The sequence below is a fragment of the Rhipicephalus microplus genome, chromosome X (genome assembly GCF_043290135.1).
Source record: "Rhipicephalus microplus isolate Deutch F79 chromosome X, USDA_Rmic, whole genome shotgun sequence".
Taxonomy (NCBI): Eukaryota; Metazoa; Arthropoda; class Arachnida; order Ixodida; family Ixodidae; genus Rhipicephalus; species Rhipicephalus microplus.
In genome coordinates this window covers 113,537,035-113,559,014 of record NC_134710.1, presented here as the reverse complement: position 1 = coordinate 113,559,014, position 21,980 = coordinate 113,537,035, and positions in this window count along the sequence as shown.

The window sequence follows — 21,980 nt, the reverse complement described above, 5'->3', positions numbered from 1 at the left end:
CTTAGTGTTTCGACGCGACCGCATTGCGGGCATGTGGCGGAGGGCGCCACGCCCCTAGCCGCAAGGCGGTCGCCCGTTGGTAAAGCCCCCCATTCCCTGAGCCAGTTTAGGTCACGGACCTCGGAGGGGAGAGACATGTTTGTAAGAGTCCAGCGTCTTTTCGCCCGGCATTTCCGGCGTTGTTCTTCAGATAGGCTTTTAAATGCTATTAATTCGCTCATGTCGGTGGGGAACATTTCCATAAGTTCTTGAACTGGAAAATCGTTTCGCCATTGTTGTAAAGATTTTATAACATATGTGTAATACGCTGGTGGCTGCTCAGCAGCTGGTCCCGTGTCGTTTGCAAAACCAAAAAGTCTTCTAGAAGTTCCTAGCAGATACACTACAAGTTGCCTGCCTCGATACAATGAGTTCTCTAAGAGTGCCCAGGTGTTTTTGAGAGCCAACATGCGGCACATTACAACAAGGTAGGGTACACTGAGCCCTCCCCATTTTACTGGTAGGCGGACCAAGGCCCTGGCAACAGCTTCGGCGTGGAAACCAGGAAACCAGTCGAAAGGAAAGTTACACCTAAGACTTTAACGCCTTGGACGATTTGGACGCCATCAGGGAACTCTTCACTGTGCATCCCAAAGCACAATGCCTTGCTTTTTCCGGGATTAAGACGTGCTCCCGACAGGTAACTATACGTGAGGAATATTCGCAAAAAGGCTCTGTAGCTATCTATGTTCCGAATAAACAACGAGATGTCATCGGCATATGCCGCTACTTTCACTTCGCCCAATCCTGGAAGGGGGAAACCACGTATCGAAGTACATTTCTGGATTTGTTTCAATAATGGATCTATGCATAATACAAAGAGAATTGCGGAGAGGGGACAGCCTTGTCGAATGCACCTACTTACTGCAATAGGTTCAGATGTATAGCCATTCACTACTAATGACGTTTCTAAGTCTGTGTAGAGTAAACGGAGGGTGTCGGTTAAATGTGCTGGGAAGCCATAACACTCAGCACAGCGAAGAGATAGTTCCATTCTACGCGATCAAAAGCTTTTTCCTGGTCCAAGGAAACGAAAACGCCAGATATTTGTGTTCTTGTAGCGTTCGTGAATAAATCGCGAGTCGGCGCAAGCGAGGAATAGATCGTACGACCTGGGACACAGCATGTTCGTATGTCGCTCACTATTTCCGGTAGAATGATTGTTATGCGGTTTGCAAGGATGGCTGTCAATATCTTATAATCCGAGTTAAGTAGGGAAATGGGCCTCCACGCCCTTGGGTCGGACGGCTCTTCCTTGCTTTTAAGCAAGAGTATAACTCAGCTCTCACGAAACGTATTCGGTCTGATTCCGTCAGCAAGAAGCCCGTTTAGCATTGTCAAAAGGTGGTCTTGTATTGTTTCAAGTAAGGTTTTGTAGAAACTCAAAGGTATCCCGTCAGGGCCGGCGGCGGTGGTTGCGTTCATCTGCTGAAGCACGATGCGTAATTCATCCAGCGTCACTGGGCTGCACAGACCATCGCGGAGCTCCTCCGGTACGCGGGAAATTCCCGCGCAAAACTCGTTAACTATGGTGGTGTAGTTCACGTTGCTCGCGTTCTCCGCCCTGAAAAGATTCGAAAAATGTGTTTCAAAGACCCTCATTATGTCTTCTGCTCGTGTAAACTGTTCGCCGTTCGGCAACTGAACGAAAGGAACATGCATGTGTTCACCCAAGGAGCCGTTGCGAACACTTCGAAGAACCGCTGGATCTGAAACCGGTCGTCCGTTGATAAAAGACTGCACAGCCGTGCGCGAACTAAGACGTAGCAAAAGTTAGTACCGCGCCTTTGACTGATCGAGATAGTCGTGCATTGCGAACGTCAGCGTCTTGCCTCTGCGTACAATGCGCGCTTTTCGTAGCGTGTCGTTTATCTCTGTCGTCAGGCGCGCTTTCCTTTCGCGCCCCGCTTTGATAAGCTCGGCGCGCCAACTGTGTTTCAATGCGTCCCAGTTGCGGGGTTCAGGTGGCCTATTGCACGCTTGCTCTAGTGCATTGAGCAGTAATGCTACGCTTTCCGGGTCATGCACGAGTGTGGTGTCCATTTTCCAATGGTTTCTAAATGTAGTGGATTGTTCAAAGAAAAGTTTTACAGACACTGGAAAGTGGTCTGTAATGCATGGAACGTCCGGTGGGAAATGTGGGACCTCGCAACTAAGGACATGTGTGGCTAGCACTTCTGGAAAATAGAAGCGGTCTAGCTGGGTCATGTTGGGACCCCGTTGCCAGGTTGCAATGAAGTCATTCCCGTGAGTGTCGACCCACGCATCCCTGAGCTTGAAATTGCGGATGAGTTGTCGCAATGCACTAACTCTGCTATATTGTCTGCTTTGTCTGCGTCCACGCGCATCTCTGTCAGTGTCCTCAACACAGTTAAAATGCCCTACTATGAAAGTAGGGTAGCTGTCAAACATAAATGAGTCGAGTGAATTGAAAAAATCGACCGTGCCCCCTCGTTGAGCTGGGGCATATATTACGAGCGCCCTTACTCGTCTGCCGTGGAGGTCAAAGTCTACTGCTAGTGTGCGGCCGTCAAAACCATAAACACAGTGTGCTCTTCGACGTAACGCTGGTGTCAAAAAAAAAAAAAAAAAACAACAACTCCAACTCCGCACATCGTTGAATCAGTCAGCGAAAAAAAGGCCTCGACTCCAAAATGTGAACAAAAGGATTGCACATCAAAAGGGGTTCTAAAATTACATTCCTGTAAGAAAAGGATATCGACATGACGTGACCTTGCGAAGTGCATGACTTCTCTCTGCTTATCTCGGCGTCTGAAACCCCTGACGTTTAAGGAGAGAAAATGCACCGTAGCCATTTTGAAAATAGGGGGAGTGCGCGCAAACTTCAGAGAAACCCCTTGCAGGGGGTGGGGCGAGCGCTCAACGAGTGAACAAAACTAAAGAGAGAAATGCTCTGACGTCGTCAGAGCATTAGCGAGTTTTTGGGGCTTACTGCTGTCCGCAGAGCCCTCAGAGTCCGTGGTTGGTGGTTGGGCTCGTTTGGTGGCTGAACGGTCTATTTCCATGGCTCTGGCACCGACACTCGCACCGGCGGCCGCACCTGTAATCTGGTAAATGAGGTTTGACAGGCTCAGTTTGCGGGTCTGAGCCGCGAGTACTTGCTGGCGCGGGCGCTCGTCGTTGTCGGTGGCATAATCACTGTTGTGGTCTTGTCTGGGCCGATGATCGGAGCGTCTGCACGTCCCGTCGTTCGGGTGCCGTGTCCCACCGAAGCTCTCGGCGCCTCGGAGCTACTGGTGGTGCCAAATGTGTCAGAGCTGTAGCTCTCGTGGTTTCTGCTAAGTACGGGCACTCGGGCTTCGGCTTTGGATGAGCTGTGTTCTTCATAGGCGTCCGGCGAGAAGTCTCTGGTCTCGGACGGGGTGTGAAGGGTTGACGAGGCTTTCTCAGACAGGGGAGGCAGGTCTCCTGCGTCTTGTGGTTCAGCATGGACGTCAGTGTCGCTTGTGTCAGTGTCGCTCGCAGGCTCGAGCACCGGATAATCATCTTGCAATGCGGGCGTGAGATCAGTGCACGCTTGCCCTTCGGTTGCCGCTGCTGCAGACGCTGCGAATGTCTTCGGACATACGCAGTCAGCTGTTGCATGGCTGCCCGAGCACTTGCGGCACGGTTGTGCGCATCCCTCTGTGGCATGACCAAACACGTTGCAGCGCGTGCAACGGGGCGTGGCACAATCTTTGGCGATTTGGCCAGTATTCCTGCACTTAGAGCACACTTTCTTGACACCCCGGTAGTCACACATGACATTGTAGCCTTGGACTGTCAGAAAGTTCGGTATTTGGCTTTTCATTTCCACTTGCGCCACACGGACACCTGTCCCAACCCCAGGGCGGCCCGTGAACACTGGCTCGTGGATATGTTGCACGTTGCCGTAGGCGGAGAGAGCAGTCGCTAGAGCTGTGTCGCTTAGCCACAGCGGTACCCGGAAGACTGTGACGTGGACTATTTCAGGACCTACGCTGACTAGTGGAACTGATTCGCCGTTCAAGAGAATGGCGCCCCGGCTCTTCAGCTTGGTAGCTGCATGGATGTTTGCGGCTGCGGCGCCGAACTTTGCACCTCCCATGTGCTGGAGGGACTTGATACCGGCTGGTCCGGTGACTGCTTCGAGGGCATCTATGATGTCGTCGACAGTGCTCCCCTCTGGAGCGCTGAAGTTAAAGCAATGAGCTTTCGGCGGTGGCGCTGCGAAAGCCATCACACTTTCGTCCTGGCCCTGGCTCCCACGGCTTGCGCTGTGGTGCCCGGGCGTTGGCTCACGATGAAGGCCTGGACAGAGCCGGGGGGTTGTCCAGGGGTTCACTTCATGCTCGATAAGATGGGGTCGACGACTGGCAGCGTGCCTGGTTGCGGGAATCCCGGCGCCTGGTAAGCGGCGAACGGAGCGTCGGCCGTCGATCAACAACTGACAAGCGGCGAAGGGCGTCGGCATTTATACACTTTCCACCGAATGTTCTAGCGTTATCGCTATCGGTGACGTAAGTTCCATAATAATCTGTACATCTCGCAGAGTGCGCGTGAACTTATCGAAATGATATACTACAGTCCTGAAGCTTCTCGAAAACTGCTGGCGCGGTTTACGCTGAGACTTGTGTAGTGTATTGGGGCGATAACAAAACATGAGAAAAGGAACGTGACAATATTGAAGTTTAACAAAAGGTTCAAGATGAAGGTGGTACAGGCCTACGCGCCCACTTCTATAGCCATGATCATTATTTTGTTTAATGCTTCTATGAAGACGTAGAATAAGCCGTTAATAATGTAAAGGCACAGTATACTACTCTGATGGGCGACTTCAATGCTAAAACATGCAAGCAACAGGACGGAGACCATGCAGTAGAGAAATACGGCATTGGTTCTCGAAATTCCAGAGGGGAGTTATTAGTAGAGTTCGCAGATTGTAATAATTTACGGATCTTTAATACATTCTTCAGAAAACGGGCCAACCTTAAGTGGACGTGGCGAAGTCCTAATGGTGAAACTAAAAATAAAATGTTCTTAATTCTGTGCGCACACCCAGGCATTGTACCGGACGTAGAAGTAGTTGGAAAAATCAGATGCAGTGACCATAGTCACTGCATGTGCTTCTATTCATCTAAATTTAAAAAAAATAGAAGACAAAAACTGATATGCTAGGAGCCAATTAATTAACTTGCGGTGAGAGCGAAAGTAGAGGAATTCACACAAAGTTTTGCTTCAGAATAAATTCGAGGCACTCAAAGAGGTAACCGACGTTAGCGTTGCCCCGCCGCGGTGGTCTAGTGGCTAAGGTACTCGGCTGCTGACCCGCAGGTCGCGGGTTCGATTCCCGGCTGCGGCGGCTGCATTTCCGATGGAGGCGGAAATGTTGTAGGCCCGTGTACTCAGATTTGGGTGCACGTTAAAGAACCCCAGGTGGTCAAAATTTCCGGAGCCCTCCACTACGGCGTCTCTCATAATCAGATGGTGGTTTTGGGACGTTAAACCCCACAAATCAATCAATCAACCGACGTTAGCGTTGACACAATGAATGACAATCGTACTATATTACGATTGTCGTTCATTGTGTCAACGCTAACGTCGCTAACGTAATTGTGTCAACGCTTCCATTGCACATTCTTTGATGATACTATAATATCATCAAAGAATGTGCAATGGAAGTCGAAGTACAGTCACTAGACAGGACACGGGCAAACTATCTCAGGAGACAAAAATTGTTATCAAGAGACGAAAAATCACGAAGGCCTCAAATGCAACCGACTAAGTAGAGCTAGTGGATTTCGAAATTAATCAATGGGCGTAAGGTATACCGACATCAGAAGGTATTCGCGGGTTTCGTCGCCTATAAAGGGAGCATAGGGTGGTTCAATACGGCGCCCACAGATAGTATCGGAGCCACTGAGCACATTTGCGACCTCCACTTCAGTTGTTTTTTTTTTTGTGCAAAACGGTGGCTCAACCTTTTTTTTTTTTTTGCAGTCGGAAATTATGCACCACCAGACGCTTCAGAAGCTCGAATACGATTTCTTGTCCTGAAAGTCATGCACATACTTTGTTGTGACGTGAAGGCCCGCAGCGCATCATTTGTCGTTATGCGAGGACTCTACCTGCAGACGTCTCATGTCGGCCTGAAGCCATATAAGGTCTAACTCACAAATGACGGCGAAGGTTATATAAAGGAACGTTAGCTTGCTTTTCGTCTGTTTTCTTTTTCTCGTTAATCTTGCTGGACTGCAAGCGTGCCTTTCGTGCACTGACATTCATTGACACAAAGTAATCTTACTGTTCTTCAATGCTCTGAACGTGTGTGTCGTGGTAGTGTGGTGGTTACGATGTTCTGCTCTGACCCGAACGTTGCTCCTTCTACCCCGGCCGCAGGGGTTGCTTTGCGATAGTGGTGGAATGCTTGAGGCCGAGAACTGCATATGTAAGTGCACATCGCTCTCCACTAACGGCCTGCCTCATGATCATTGCGTGGTTTAACATATAAAACTTCCCGAAAAATCCCAGCATATCTACGGAGTGAATAATGATGAGTGGGGCGAAGCGTCCATTAGTCCGTCCGTCCGTGTGACCGTTCGTGAGTTCGTCAATCCGTGCGTGCGTCAATCCGTCCGTGCGTGCGTCGGCGCTAGGTCCGTTCGTCATATACAAGTATCATATCAGTATGAATGAGTATCTATTTTATCAGTATCAATCAGTATCCGATGCGAACAGAAAATAAACATGATTTTTAATCCAGTTTTGCGAGTTATTGTCAATTTGTCAAATTTCTTCTGGTATATATGTGGAGTTTAACGTCCCAAAACCACTATATGATTATGAGAGACGCCGTAGTGGAGGGCTCCGGAAATTTAGACCACCTGGGGTTCTTTAACGTGCACCCAAATCTGAGCACACGGGCCTACAACATTTCCACCTTGTCAAATTTCTTCTCAGTGCCTACAACCTTCTCCGCTGAGTCGGCTTAATGCATACTTCAGAGGCCGCCTTAAAGGATGCCGACCCCTAATCTATATCAATTTTGTCAATGTGTGACGAACATTCAGAAAATAGCATTGTTGTCTAACGATTTCTTCAAAATGAGGCCGACAGCACAGCTGGATTCGAACCACCGCCCTTCTGGTTATGAAACGAACACTTAACCCATGGAGAAAGAAATGCTGAGGAGTGGTCATTACATCACATTTGGTGAAGCCGGAAGCAGGGAAGAGCAGATGACTCCTCCTTCCAATTAGGGTTGGTTTCTTCTCAGTGCGCATGCGCAACTGGTGCCGGCGAGAGAGGCAAGCCGAGGTACGAGTGTCGTATTTTCGCATATGCAGTAACTAGAGTTACTGTATATGCTTTGTAGCATACGTAACTCTAGGACGCGCCAGGCGGCAGTGCGAACACCTACCACTTCGGTGCCGCCACCAGCTGATGAAAGAGCTGGAAGAGCGAAAATTTTGTGGCGATAAAGAGCAAACATGCTGCGGTACTCGCTATATACTGAGAGTGCCTGTATGCCACTCACATGCAGCCACATGACTTCATGTTTAATCCGCTGAGCGACGGTGCGAGTCGGCCGGGTAATCGCCATGGGCAGCTCGTCTTCTTCTGCAGATACTGTAAGTATACGGGGTACGGAACATAATGTAACAGTGAAATCATTATTTGGTCTTACTATTTAACAAGATGAAGGGCCTCTGAATTATTCTTTGCCCGTGTGAGTTATGATATACGTTCGCACGAGTATCGTTCCGGCAGACTGCAACGATATCCAGGAAAACTTGGCCACAGATGAGGTTACCGCGTGCAAAACCTAAACATGATTGCGATGATTCAAACAATACGTCACCTCACTCTATCAAACACTATTAGGTCATGCGCGTCTCTTATTCGTGACTCTGGAAGCTCCGGTGAGCGCGCTGGACCACTCATTTTCGATAGCTGTGACTGTAATACACAGAAACGGGTCACCGCCACCTCTCGCATTAAGGTATTCGAAGGTCGCAAATTCGGTTCCTGCCCGCGGCAAGCTATCTTTTCATCTACTGTTCTTCCTTCACATTTACGTTGCATTCAGGTTTGGTAACTACGCCTATGCTTGCATTATTGTCTGTTAGATCTCATATATATATATATATATATATATATATATATATATATATTGTAACGTGGACTGAAAGAGCGAGGAGGAAGAAAAGAAGAGATCGGACGCTCTCGAGCGATGGTGATTCGGCAGTGACGGTAGAGCGCTGACATTTTTCAGTGTAAATAAACCTATCACATCCGTAACAGCTTTGGTGGAGGTGCTGGGTAACTTGCCATCCTGGACCCCGCAGCAGAAGTTCTTCGAAGAAGCAGACGCTTAGCTGGCCTACCCCCGGACAACATCAGCATGAACGACGACACAGTAATACCATTGACGTACTACGCTGCTGCATCCACCAGTGTCACCGACACGGCACAAGGTGGCCGTCGACCTCGACAACCAGACTACTGGGCACCGGAGCCACGAATATTCTCAGGTAAAACTGACGAAGACGTGGACGCTTGGCTAAAACACTTCGACGGAGTGAGCCGCTACTACGAATGGGGCGCACCGGCGAAGCTCGTGAACGTAGTATTCTTCCTTGCCGGGACAGCCTTGCTTTGGTTTGAGAACCATGAACAAGTCCTCCCCACTTGGGATAGATTTGTTAAGGAACTGAAGGCCTGCTTTGGGGACACGAGCTCTATGAAAAAGAAAGCTGAGCAAACGCTGCCACGTAGGGCTCAGTTGCCCGGCGAAACGTGCACAACCTACATTGAAGAAATATTGAAGCTTTGCGGGATTGTCAACGCAAATATATCTGACGAAGACAAAATCGGTCATTTGTTAAAAGGCATCGCCGAGGACGTGTACAATTTTTGATAATGAAAGAAAACTTGAACACTCCTTCTATTTTCAGGCAGCAGTGTCACGCATTTGAGGCGTTGAAGACCCGGAGAATTTTACCCAAGTTCGAGCGCTCTGACAATGTTCCCACTTTTGCAAGTATGGACGTCGCCACCTGTGAAGACATTCCCTTCCTCGTACGTCGGGTAGTTCGAGAAGAGCTCGTACGACTTCAAGCAGGTGACGTTCATCACCAATGCTCGTTCGCCGCGTGCCCCGAACCACCTCCCTACTGGATGCGAGAGCGCCACGTCGAAAACTGACCACGCACAGAAACTGCAGATTTTACCGCGCGGCTTCCGTTTTCCCCGACGGGTCACGGCCACCACCGGATGCCATCATCTCGACGTGCCGCTGCGGTCCTCCGACCGTCGTCAACCAGGCCTCTACTAGAAGATTACTATGCGTCATCACAAAATGTTCCTGCAGAGCGCGACCCGTCTCCGCGTACTTCTGCCACCTCTGCTCCTGCTAATGTAAGCCGTCAAGTCCCCGTTTGCTACACATGCGGTCTCCCAGGGCATATTTCGCGCTTCTGTCCCAGACGGCCGCCTGCACCGCCACGTTTTTCGACGTATCCGGCTTGTATATACGAAACGCCTGTGCCGCCACGTTTTTCGACGTACCCGCCTCGTATGCACGAAACCTGGACCTCTCACCCGGCCGACCACCGTCCCCGACAGCAATGGCCTAACGAATTTCGCAGCGAGTCTCCCGCCTCCGAGCGAAGCCTGACGCCGCCTCCGACACGGTCCCGCCGGTCGCCGTCTCCGCGTCGTCAGTCACCTTCCCCGCATCAGCTGGCAAACTAACTGGTGCGACCGATGGAGGTGCGGTCGCGGGACGGTCAGTTTCGCCAATTCCTCCTTATGCTGTGATGTTGATGAACAAAGTGCGTGATTGTATAGACGTTGTAGATACTCTTGCTCTTGTAGACACTGGTGCTGCTGTTTTGGTCATGAGTCTTCGTTTCAAACATCGTTTCTTGGGTCACAAAGTTATGTTCGCGTGGATTCGTAAAGAAACTTTTCGTGGCTTTCGAGGCGAAGCATTATGCCCTGTTGGTATTTGTTCAGTTGTATTCACGATTGGTGGACGAAATTTCCGAGTTGAATTCACTGTACTGGCTCGCGCAACTCATGACGTCATTTTAGGGATAGTTCTTCATGAATACGGCGCTACGCTTGACTGTAGAACTGGAGAGATTCTTCTACAAAGTACGTTGCCCACTGCAATAGTTGACGATTTTCCGACTCTGGCCATCGATGCGCTTTCGTTGTCTGAAGATGTGACGATCCCTGGACAGACAGCAGTGTTTGTACCCGTATGCTCTTCTCATGTCCGCTCAGGACCCTGCACTGGACTCGTGGAGCCTGATCATGCAAACGCCATCAAGAAAAATGTGCTGGTCCCACAGTCTGTCCTTACAGCCTTCGACGGACCTGCTGGCTTGTGGGTGCTCAACGTAGCCTCAGAGCATGTTGTTCTACCAGCCGGATTCAAACTGGGAACGTTCGAGGAGGAGGCCATAATTGACGTCAGAATGGTCTCAGAGTCTCCAGCCACCAGTCAGACTGCGCCCAACTACTCAGCCAAGATGAAATGTATGATAAATAAGTCGTTGCCTTCTTCTGAGCAGAATGTCCTCGAGGAGGTGCTTACACGCTACACGGGAGTCTTTGATTTCGCTCAAAACAAGCGTTGTTCCATGTTGCCCGAATCACGTATACGCACCACCGCATCAACACGGGAGATGCTACACCGATACGCCAGAAACCCTATCGCGTATCCCCGTGAGAGAGGCAAGTGATCGCCGATCAGGTCAACGAAATGCTGCAGAAAGGCGTTATTCAAGAGTCAAGCAGTCCCTGGGCAGCTATTGTTATATTGGCAAAAAAGAAAGACAACTCTTGGCGATTTTGTGTAGACTACTGCCGTCTCAACGCCGTCACAAAGAAAGACGTGTATCCGCTACCACGCATCGACGATGATGTTGATTGTCTGCACTCGGCCGCATACTTTTCGTCCGTCGACCTAAGGTCTGGATACTGGTAAATACCAATGCATCCGTCTGACAAAGAGAAGACTGCTTTTGTCATGCCTGATGGGTTATTTGAATTCAACGTTATGCCTTTTGGCTTATGCAATGCCCCAGCTACCTTCGAGCGATTCATGGACTCCATCCTTCGCGGTCTCAAATGGGAGATATTTATGTGTTATCTCGATGATGCAATCATTTTTGGCAAGACATTCCACGAGCACAACCATCGGCTTAGCATTGTTCTAGATTGCGTCAAACAAGCTGGTCTCGTTTTAAACGCAAAGAAGTGTCATTTTGGTGAGCGTCAAGCCCTTGTGCTTGGATATCTAGTCGACAGGGACGGTATACGGCCAGACCCGCAAAAAATCAGTGTTGTCCGAAACTTCAAGCAACCAACGTCTGTGAAGGATCTCCGTAGCTTCGTGGGCCTGTGTTCTTATTTTCGTCGGTTTATCAAATACTTCGCCCAGCTTGCTCATCCCCTGACAGAGTTGCTCCGCTAAAACGCCCCATTCCGATGGACCGTTGAGTGTGAGGCTGCTTTCGAGCAGCTGAAGTACTTGCTTACTTCCGGGCGCCTCTTCCGCCATTTCGACCCGGAGGCACTCACGGAACTGCATACAGATGCTAGTGGTATCGGTGTTGGTGCCGTGCTAGTTCAGTATCACGACCGCCGCCAGCACGTCGTGGCGTATGCAAGTCGTACTTTGACTAAGGCGGAGAGGAATTATACGGTCACCGAACTGGAATGTCTTGCAGTTGTTTTCGCCGTCCAAAAGTTCAGACCTTATTTGTTCGGTCGGCAGTTGAAGATTGTCACACATCATCATTCTCTTTATTGACTCGTCGTACTACGCGACCCAACTGGTCGGTTGGCTCGTTGGGCCTTACGGCTTCAAGAATATAACTTTTCTGTGACCTACAAGAGCGGTCGATGTCACGCAGATGCCGACTGCTTATCTCGTCTTCCATCTCCGACTGTGGATGCTGATGATGATGATTTCGACAACTACCTGGCCGCTATCTCATCCAACTTCCCAAATTTGGACGTCTTCCGTCACGAGCAACAGCGTGACCCTTCGCTGAAACCAATTATTGATGTGGCTCGTAGCTCTAAACGCGCCACGCCATTCGTGATTCATGACGCCCTACTATATCGCAAGAATTACTCCAGCCATGGTTCCACACTACTCCTCGTCGTGCCAGAATGCCTGCGTCTTGCGGTATTCCAAGCCATGCACGATGACATCACGTCTGGGCACCTTGGATTTGCCCGAACGCTTCACCGTATCCGACAACGTTTTTACTGGCCTCAACTCTGGAAGACCACCAAGCACTACGTCACAAGTTGTGATGTCTGCCAACGCCACAAACAACCTACCACACCACCATTCGAAAAAGTCATCACCATTCGAAAAAGTCGGCATAGATTTACTGGGCCCTTTCCCCAAGTCTACCACCGGCAGCCGCTGGATGATTGTGTGCGTAGATTACCTGACGCGGTATACTGAAACGATGGCGGTTGCTTCAGCCACATCAGCTGATGTGTCATGGTTTCTTCTGCATTCGATCATACTTCGTCACGGGGCCCCTCGTGTGGTGATAAGTGATCGCGGCCGACAGTTTACTGTTGACGTTGTCGAAGAGTTGCTACGGTTTTGTGGGTGTCAGTATCGCCATTCCACGCCATACCACCCTCAGACCAACGGCCTCACTGAGCGCACCAATCGTACCATTATCAACATGCTTTCAATGTACGTCGCAGCGGATCACAAGAACTGGGATGCCGTATTACCTTTTGTTACATACGCCTTTAATACCGTGAAACACGAAGTCACAGGTTATACACCTTTCTTTCTTCTCTATGCTCGTCATCCCCAAAGTTTCCTTGACACCATACTTCCTTTTTAGACGAACGGAAACGCCAGTGTCACGCAGACTTTGTGTCGCGCCGAAGAAGCTCGTCGACTTGCTCGGCTCCGAACTCTTTCCGCCCACGTACACTCGCGCGAAAGACCGTTGCGACGTAAAACACCCGCCCGTGACTTTCGCTACAGGTGATTCGGTCTGGCTGTAGACGCCCGTTCGAAAGAAGGGACTTTGCCAGAAGTTTCTTTCTAAGTACTCAGGACCATTCGTCATTACTCAGGGCCTAAGTGACATCACTTACGCTGTTGCGAAAGTGACAGCTCAGAACCGGCGTTCGCGAAAGACGCAAATTGTGCACATTGCCCGATTGAAGCCCTACAACAACCGATCACTTCTACACGCTCGGTGAGCTTCGTCAGGCCCGGAGGGAACTGTAACGCGGACTGAAAGAGCGAGGAGGAAGAAGAGATCGGACACTCTCGAGCGATGGTGATTCGGCAGTGACGGTAGAGCGCTGACATTTTTCAGTGTAAATAAAATAAACCCATCACGTCCGTAACAATATATATATATATATATATATATATATATATATATATATATATATATATATATATATATATATATATCATTGTTTTTTGCCAATTCCCGAGGGTGTGTGTGAGCCATACATGTAGGCTATTGTCATGTCATCATCCTCATGGATTTGTTGGCAGGCTTTTGCAGCTCGCATGACCAGAAAGAGATCATGACGGAGCCGACAGTTAGGATATTGGAAGGTGAAACGCGGTACACGCCAGCTAAATGTCCTGTTTCGCAATCGTGTAACTAGTCATCTGAATAGTAATATAATGTTGTGGAGTATGTTATCACAGAAGTCATCTACACCGATATTTTAGAAGAATAACTCGAGTGGGATCTAGAATGACTACCAATGAAATACTAGTTACATGACTGCTTGTGCACATTCGTATCAAGCTGTCAGATAAAATGGTTTAGTATTTCATCTTTTCTTTCTTCGTACCTGCAGGAGAATCAGAAGAAACCCGGAGGCACTCACGGAACGGAGAAGAAGAAGGAACTGCGAACGAGTATGGAGCGAGACAGAAGAAGCGTTCGTTCTTCGCTGCTGAGAAGAAGGCGATCGTTCCTGCAGTAGTTGGCGCTTTCGATTGCACGGCTGTGAGAGGGGATTGGCCACACTCATCACCTTTGGTTCTTTATTTGCGGTAGAATTTCTTTTTGCTGATTTTTCAGGAGCCATCAATGCCGGTCTCCGGCCCCGGCCAGGGCTCGCCCTGGTCGGCCAGTCGCCCTGCTGAATCGGTACCACTGGAGTGTTTCCTCAAGAACGGCGTAAGCAGTTTGCCTGTCGCGCTTGTGCCCACTGATGGTGGAACCATTCGGTTGAGTGAAACGGAGGTGTTCCAAGAAGAACTTCGCAACATAAGCGGTCATTTTCTGGACATCTCGGAGGTGAGGCGTTTCGGCAAGACTGGCATACTATGCAGGTCTTCAAATATTCAATGCTTAACAGACTTACTGGCCGCCACGAGATTTGCGTGCATTGCTGTTCGCGCGTTTATCCCCCCTCATCTTGCTTGCGTGAAGGGCATTGTTCGTGGTGTTCCAACTAACATTAGTCCTGAAGCATTCTTAAAGATGGTCTCTCCGGCTGGCGTGACATCTGTCTACAGATGCACCAGACCTGTAGGTGATACGCGAGTCCCTACTGAAAGCGTCATCGTTACCTTTGCTGGTCTGACACGCCCCTCTGAACTGAAGGCCTGGCCTTATCTATTCCGTGTAGAGGCATTGACACCTCGCCCACTGCAATGCCGTAACAGCTGGCGATTTGGACATAGCGCTAATGCTTGCAGGTCCTCATTGAGATGTGCGAATTGCGGTGGGGCACATGCCGCATCAAATTGTCAGGTAGACAACTGCAGGTGTTGCCTATGTGATGGAGCACACACAGCCACGGACAATAGCTGCCCTGCTCGAGAACGTGAAACACAAATTCTAGATATAATGGAGAAACGCCGTTGTTTTCGGTCTGAGGCAACTTCCTTCATTAAAGAGCGCGAAGTGGGGTACGCTGCTGCTACGTCACGCCAATGTGGGTCAATTGAAGCGACGGTCGCTTCCGCAGTGTCGGCAGCGATAGATAAGGCCATGCCGATGATTATGGAACGGCTTTTCAACACATTTGCTGAAGGTCTGACCGAGATGCTCGCCGCCAGGTTAAACAGCCTTATTCCCTCCTTCGCTGCACACACTGTCACGGTCCAGGGTGAAGCTGAGCACCCCGACAATGAACAAAATAATCAGCGCCAAGAAGATGTTACCCCTGAAACGCTCGTCAGCACTCAGTCGCCGACCCCTGTGGGGCCCAGTGGGTCGTTTGGTGACATGAGGCTTGGTAATATCACTCATAAACGACGCAATGCTCCATTGTCTCCAACCAGTTTGTCAATGTCAAAATCAAAAAAAAGTTTTTACTGATACCAACAATGAGCAGGACGTTTTGCGTTCTGCAGTAGAGTCAACTATATTAAGTCCATCATAGCGCCTGTAAAAGTTCTTCAGTGGAATTGTCGTTCCGTATCTTCCGCTTACACAGATCTTATTTATCTCATACAGCAAACAAATCCTAATATAATTTTACTTCAAGAGTCTTGGCTTTCAGTAAACCAAACATTTACTCTGAAATATTTCCGAACTTTTAGACTGGATCGGCCAGGGAGAGGAGGTGGATTATTGGTTCTAATATCTTCAAAAATGTGTCATCATGTTACTGTAACTTTTAAACATATTTGTCCGGATTGTGAATTGTTAGGAATAGATTGTTTGTTACCTGACTCCAACAGGATTACAGTGATTAATGCGTACTTTCCGAATGGAGTAAGACGCACAGATCACCTAGATTGTGTTATCAAGAATTCTTCGTCAAATTTAATTTTATTGGCTGGGGACTTTAACTCGCATCACACTTCTTGGGGGCTTAAAACAGATGGTTGTGGCAAAAGATTGTGGAATTGGTTGCAGGATAATAATTTTCGCTGTCATAACTCTGGACAAGTTACGTTTCTACGCGGGATAAGCTCATCAACATTAGACCTAACATTTTCGTGTGGCCAGTTTATGATTTCATCGTGGGAAACGTTTGATAATGGGACGAGTAGTGATCATGTACCAATTACCTATGAAATCATGCTACCACAACTTACCTCTGCTATCCGGCAACAACGGTTCACCAACTATAAAACTTATAAAACTGTTTTAAACTCCGCGCTCTCGTCATTGAGAGGACGCGTCGGACAGCAAAGAGCTGCTTCAGTCGTAGAGTGTCTAAGTGACTCTGTCCAGCCGGCAGAGTTTACTGTTAAGTACGGCAGCACACCGTCAAATTCAGCTTGGTGGAATGAAGATTGTACGCTTGCGTATAGGCGACGTAAGGCTGCTTGGAAACGTTTACGCCACAACCATACTCCGAAAAATTGGATTGACTATAAATTCTACGCAGCGCTGTTTAAACGTACAGTTGCAATAGCTAAAGATAAACACAATTCTGACTTACATTCGCGTTTATCAAAACCTGATAAAAGATCTGCCCTGTACAGGTTTCTCCGGAACAAAAAATCGACGCCGGTACCAGCATATTCGCATTCAGTAGTGCTGTCTCCTAAAGAGACAACAGATTTGTTAGAGGGCATCGCGAAAGGACTTCAAGCCCATTTCGCTTCGTCATGCTTGAGACCTGTGACATTAAAAAGCGCAACCTCCGACTTTCGGGAGGTCACTATGGCTGAACTGGCAGATGTCATACTAACTGTAAAGCAAGCGGCTCCCGGTCCAGATCAGATTACAAACTCTATGATTAAATTGATATTTAATTCCCATCCCGAGGAGCTTTTGAATATTGTTAACTGCTCCTTACAGCACGCATGGATTCCAAGCGCATGGAAAATTGCTAAAGTTGTGTTGCTGCGAAAAAATCCAAGCCTCGGATATGTCCTGGATAACATTCGGCCAATTTCGCTTACTTCAAACCTAGTTAAAATATTTGAAAGAATTCTTCATAGAAGGCTCAGTGAATTTATCGCTCGTCAGGACATCCTTTCACCAAGGCAAGTAGGATTTAGACAGGGGTGCTCTATATGGTCGGCTCATGTTGATTTGGAAAGCCGAATTCGCCTTGCAAAAGTATCTGGTGAGCTTTCTGCATTAGTCACGTTAGATATCGCAAAAGCCTACGATAGTGTGGAATACAGTACATTAATTTCAAAATTAGTGGACTGTGAGGTTCCCAAGTACATTATATCTTGGATTCAGGAGTTTCTCTTTGAGAGACAATTTTTTTGTTGCCACGAGGGAATTACTTCGGCTTTATATAAGCAAACAAGAGGTGTTCCGCAAGGATCAGTCCTGTCACCTCTTTTATTTAACATATTATTATCATCTATTCCCGTTCATAAAAATGTTCCTCTTTACGTCTACGCCGATGATATTGCTTTTTTCTCGTCATCCCGAGATATCAATAGTTTGTATCAAATCTTACAGTCATATTTGAGTGAGCTTGAGGTATGGCTTGGCGGGCTGTCTTTTTCACTTAATGTTAGCAAATGTGCTCTGCTTGTATTCCCTCTATCCGTTCCCGTATTTCTTTCACTGCATTATCGAAATGATCCGATTCCACAAGTAACAGCGCTAAAATATCTTGGTATTGTTTACGTGGACAATTTAAATTGGCAGCAACAAATAGAATCAAACACCCGTAAAGCAGAAAGCGCCGTAGGATTGCTCCGCCGGTTTTGCAATAGGAAGTCAGGGATGCGCAGGGATACGTTACTTATGATATACAAACTTTACGTACGCCCAATTCTGGAGTTTGGCTGCGTTCTGTTTTCTGGAAGTGCTGAGTACAAATTAAGACCTCTTATATTGCTAGAAAGGCAAGCTCTGCGGCTGTGTCTCGGGCTACCTAGGTGTGTTGCGAATAGCGTGCTTTATTTGGAAGCTAGAATCATTCCACTTGATGCTAGATTTCGACAGCTTACTGTGCAAACATTTTTAAAACTTTACGATGCACCCTTCTTCTGGTCACAGACAGTTTTCATCCAACATCCAGTTTCTTTCTTTCAGCGCCCGTGGTTTCGTTATCAAAGACCCCAAGTCATTTTCGTCGAGTCTCTGTTATCAAATCTTCACGTTTCCCTACGGCATTTAACCCCCCAAACCCAATGCTCGGTGCCAGTTGACTTAATTTTCGATGATATTTTTCCGAAAAATGCCAAGTTACTTCCAAAGCATGTTCTGGAGGGCCTCCTTCAAGACCATCTCAGTCATTTTCCTAAATACGTAGTAATTTCGACGGACGCAACGCAAAATCTTCAGAAGGCTGGAGTAGGTATTTTTTCTCATCAGCTTAATTGGTCTTTTGCGCTCCGATTGCCTGATTTCACACCAATTTATCTCGCAGAATTCCTGGCTATTACATTGGCTCTTCGAAAACTAAATTATCAGCAATCAAAAGCTATTATTATTTCGGATGCTTTGTCTGTATCTACACATCTCACGTCCGCAAAGAATTTTCCTCTTCTCAGGATATTTTGGTCTCTCGTACCGCATAGCCTATCGGAAGTTCGGTTTATTTGGGTCCCCGGGCATGCTGGAATTGAACTAAATGAAATTGCTGATTCGCTCGCTTCGGCATCTTTAAATTTCCCGGTGGTGCTAGTAGCTCCACAGTTTCCTTTTATTACTGCCGAACGATTCAAACGCCTGTTAATCTTAAAAATCAACGAAACGTCGCTTCTACAATCTGAAGAATTTCGCCACTTGTAATTCACATGGAACACCACAAAATGCCTTTCCCGTCAATGTGAGGTGACCCTCACAAGCTTTCGCTGTAGAGTTCCTCTGTTAAATTTTTATCTCAACAAATCAGGATTTTCATTAACTAACCTATGTGTAGTTTGCAATGAACCGGAAACAATAGATCACTTTCTTCTCACATGCCGCCGCTTCGCCTCACTGCGCCGAATAATTCTTGAAAGACCGATTGGTATGCTCGGATTGCCAGTCAATACATCCACCCTATTATCGTTTGGAGCCAGTCAATTGGGTGTGGGCCGCAGTGCTATTCTGTCAGCGCTACATAAATTCATTCAGGCAACCGGAAGGATACGCTGCTAGTGGTACTGCCAGATATATCCAATTCTTTCTCCCCCTTCCTCATTCTTGTTAATTTGTTTTATATAATCTGGTTTATTGCATTCTTCTGCAATTTTTCACGTTTTTTCAAAGGAACATTATTATTGTTCCTATCTAATTTCTCTTTATTTTTTGCGTTGTAAAAAATGATCTATTATGAGGTTCAGTGTGGCCAATCCCCCCATGTGGGTATGAGCCAAGATCTCCTAGGAGACAAGACAAGACAAGAAGAAACTGTGTTCAAATACATCAAAGAAACAAAAATTGATTGATTGATTTGTGGGGTTTAACGTCCCAAAACCACAATATGATTATGAGAGACGCAAAGCAACAAAAAGATTACCGTGTTAGGATTTATTAAACTGATCATATTCTCGCTTTGAAAACCGTCGTTATTTCTGTCAAGAAGCTTAGATCAAGCTTAGGTGGTACGGCCGCTTGCTCAGTAAGCATACTCTCTCTCTCTCTCTCTCTCTCTCTCTCTATCTCTCTGTCTCATGTATTCGATGTTTAATTTTTAAACCGAATTCCCGCATTGATTTTCTGCCGCCCGGTTCTTGGCCCACCCCATTTGTGCGTGAGTGCCATCCATTCAAGGTATACCCGCCATCATCGCCATCAAAACGGTTGGTGCTCCGCTCCTCGTGCTGCACAGCCATTCTTCTTCTAGCACTAGCTGCGCTAGAAGAAGTAAGCCAGCAGGCTGTCGATCGTGTACTTGCGGTCCCTCTACTCTACGTGAGTGCCGAAGCTATGGCAAGACATTCTCGCATTGATGAAGTGCGCCGGAGGCTATTTTTTGACGACACGAGCTTGTTGGGTAGACCGCGCAACGTCCGACGAGCCACTTCAACTTGTGTAACGGGTCTACCGACAAGCCACTACGAGGACGAGACGCCACGGCGCACTGCTTCGAAGAGTCAACAAGCAGACAAGAACCAGAATATGTTGTCGAACGATGTACCGGAAGAGAATGCTCGGCTTCGTTGGTCCAGATCTCAGGGAAAAGCGTGTATCAAGCACCCTAACGCGAGCTTCAACGGTACGGGACCAACGGACAAACAGTCTGACGATCTTACCAGTAGAGAAAACGTTGCTGGCAAGAAGTCTAAGCGTGCTGATGCCGCTAAGCATGGGGACCACAAGTCACGGAAGCAGCACAACCAGACGTCGAAGTGCTTAGTCCAGTCTGATTCCAGTGGGTCCGTTGGACTTGCTGGAAAACAAATGGGCAGTGGTTCGGTGCTGTGCAGAAAGTTGAAACTTCCGTTTTCGAGAGTGGCGGTACGTGCACTTGAAGGCACTGGAAGTACATCAAAGGAAAAGGAGGTCGGCTCGCAAGACGTACTGCCGAATTTCTTTGATTCCGGAACACTGGGACTCACGGGAAGCAGTGTTGATCCTGTAAAAGAAACACCAACGAATTGCAGGTCGCCAGCTTTTCAGGTTTTTCCAGAAAGCAATGCCCGCTCGACGTGGTCCGCTGCCTCCTGGAACACGAATGTTGACGTGGAGGCAGTCCATCAGACCCCTCTATCGAGCACACCTTTCGATTCGTCAGAGAGCACCTACTTGGGCCTTCCTAGTCCATTGGCAGTTCTTTCGGCGTTTGTAGGCGGTCACGTTATGGAGCGGCACATTAGGCACGCCTGGACATGGATAAGTAACAGCAGCGCATCTGCCTCCGGGAGTCCTAGCACGCCATCTGGACACCAAGATCTGGACGTTGTGAGAAGTTTGGGGAAGACCTCACGACCTCTAAGTAGCCGTGACAGCGTTTCACCTGAACTGAGACGAAATTATGTGCGGTCGCTTAGTTTCGATCATGTCAGCTTTCCAGAGACATCGAAGCTAACCCCCCTGGAGCATTCATTTCCCACAGGGTGGACTCGAGAAGGCAAACCTTTGTTGCTTAAAGCTACGGGACAAAAAGCGTCTGGGATAGCTTCGCAGAGCACTGACACGCAACAAGCCCAAGTCTCTTCTTACCCTGTAGGTCAAAGCTGTTCTGGCTTTGAAAGTCGACGACCCGGCGCTACGCTGTTGAGTGAGTCCCCAGCTGTGGAAAAGCAGCAACCTGTCATGCGCATATTTTTCAGAAGGAAAGCAACAATATATGCCGGTGTTTTGCTCGTTGCTTTGGCTTTATGGGCAAGTCAATCGGCAAAGTTTTTGCCGAGGAAAGTCATCACAGCGAAGAACTTTGTGTTCTTTACGCCACGCATCTCCGGGTCGTTGCAAGTTGCTAAAAACGGAAGTTTTGTCGCTCCAGACACTATTGAAAATGTGGACAGTCGGGTGCGATATGAAGGTAATCGCGCGAGCGTCGCCCAAGAGCCAGAACAGCGCCACGGCTCATAATTCTTTTTTCAGGAGAGGGAAGCAGTAGGCAAGCTTCCCTCACTCTTTTTGCTATTCCTGAAGCTGCGGTCACTCCCGTCAGAAGAAGGTGTTTTTTCTTTCTTTTTTTCCTTACTGGCTTCCGGTAATAGAAGGAGATGGTATTTCATGCAACGCATTCTTCGCTATTATCAGTAATCGGACGGCATGAAGGCTGCATCTAGCGTGTGAATTACGTCACTGCTGCCGTTGCGAACACTGCCCGCGATGACTACATAGGGTGTGGGCTCTCTTCAGTTTTAATTTTGCTTTTTGTTTCGCAGAGTCGCGTATTTGACAAAAAAATAGACAGAAGGATTGTTTGAAACTTGATTTATTCTTGGTTCACGGTCGTCGAGAAGTTTGAGGGACTCAGAGCATCGCGATTTTCGGACGAGAGAGCATGACTTATATCATCATAACAAAGGAACATCTGAAAATGAGATGTTTTTTGCAGACATTACAGAAATTAATATCCAATATTCTTTATTAGAGACGAAAAAACTCAGGGGT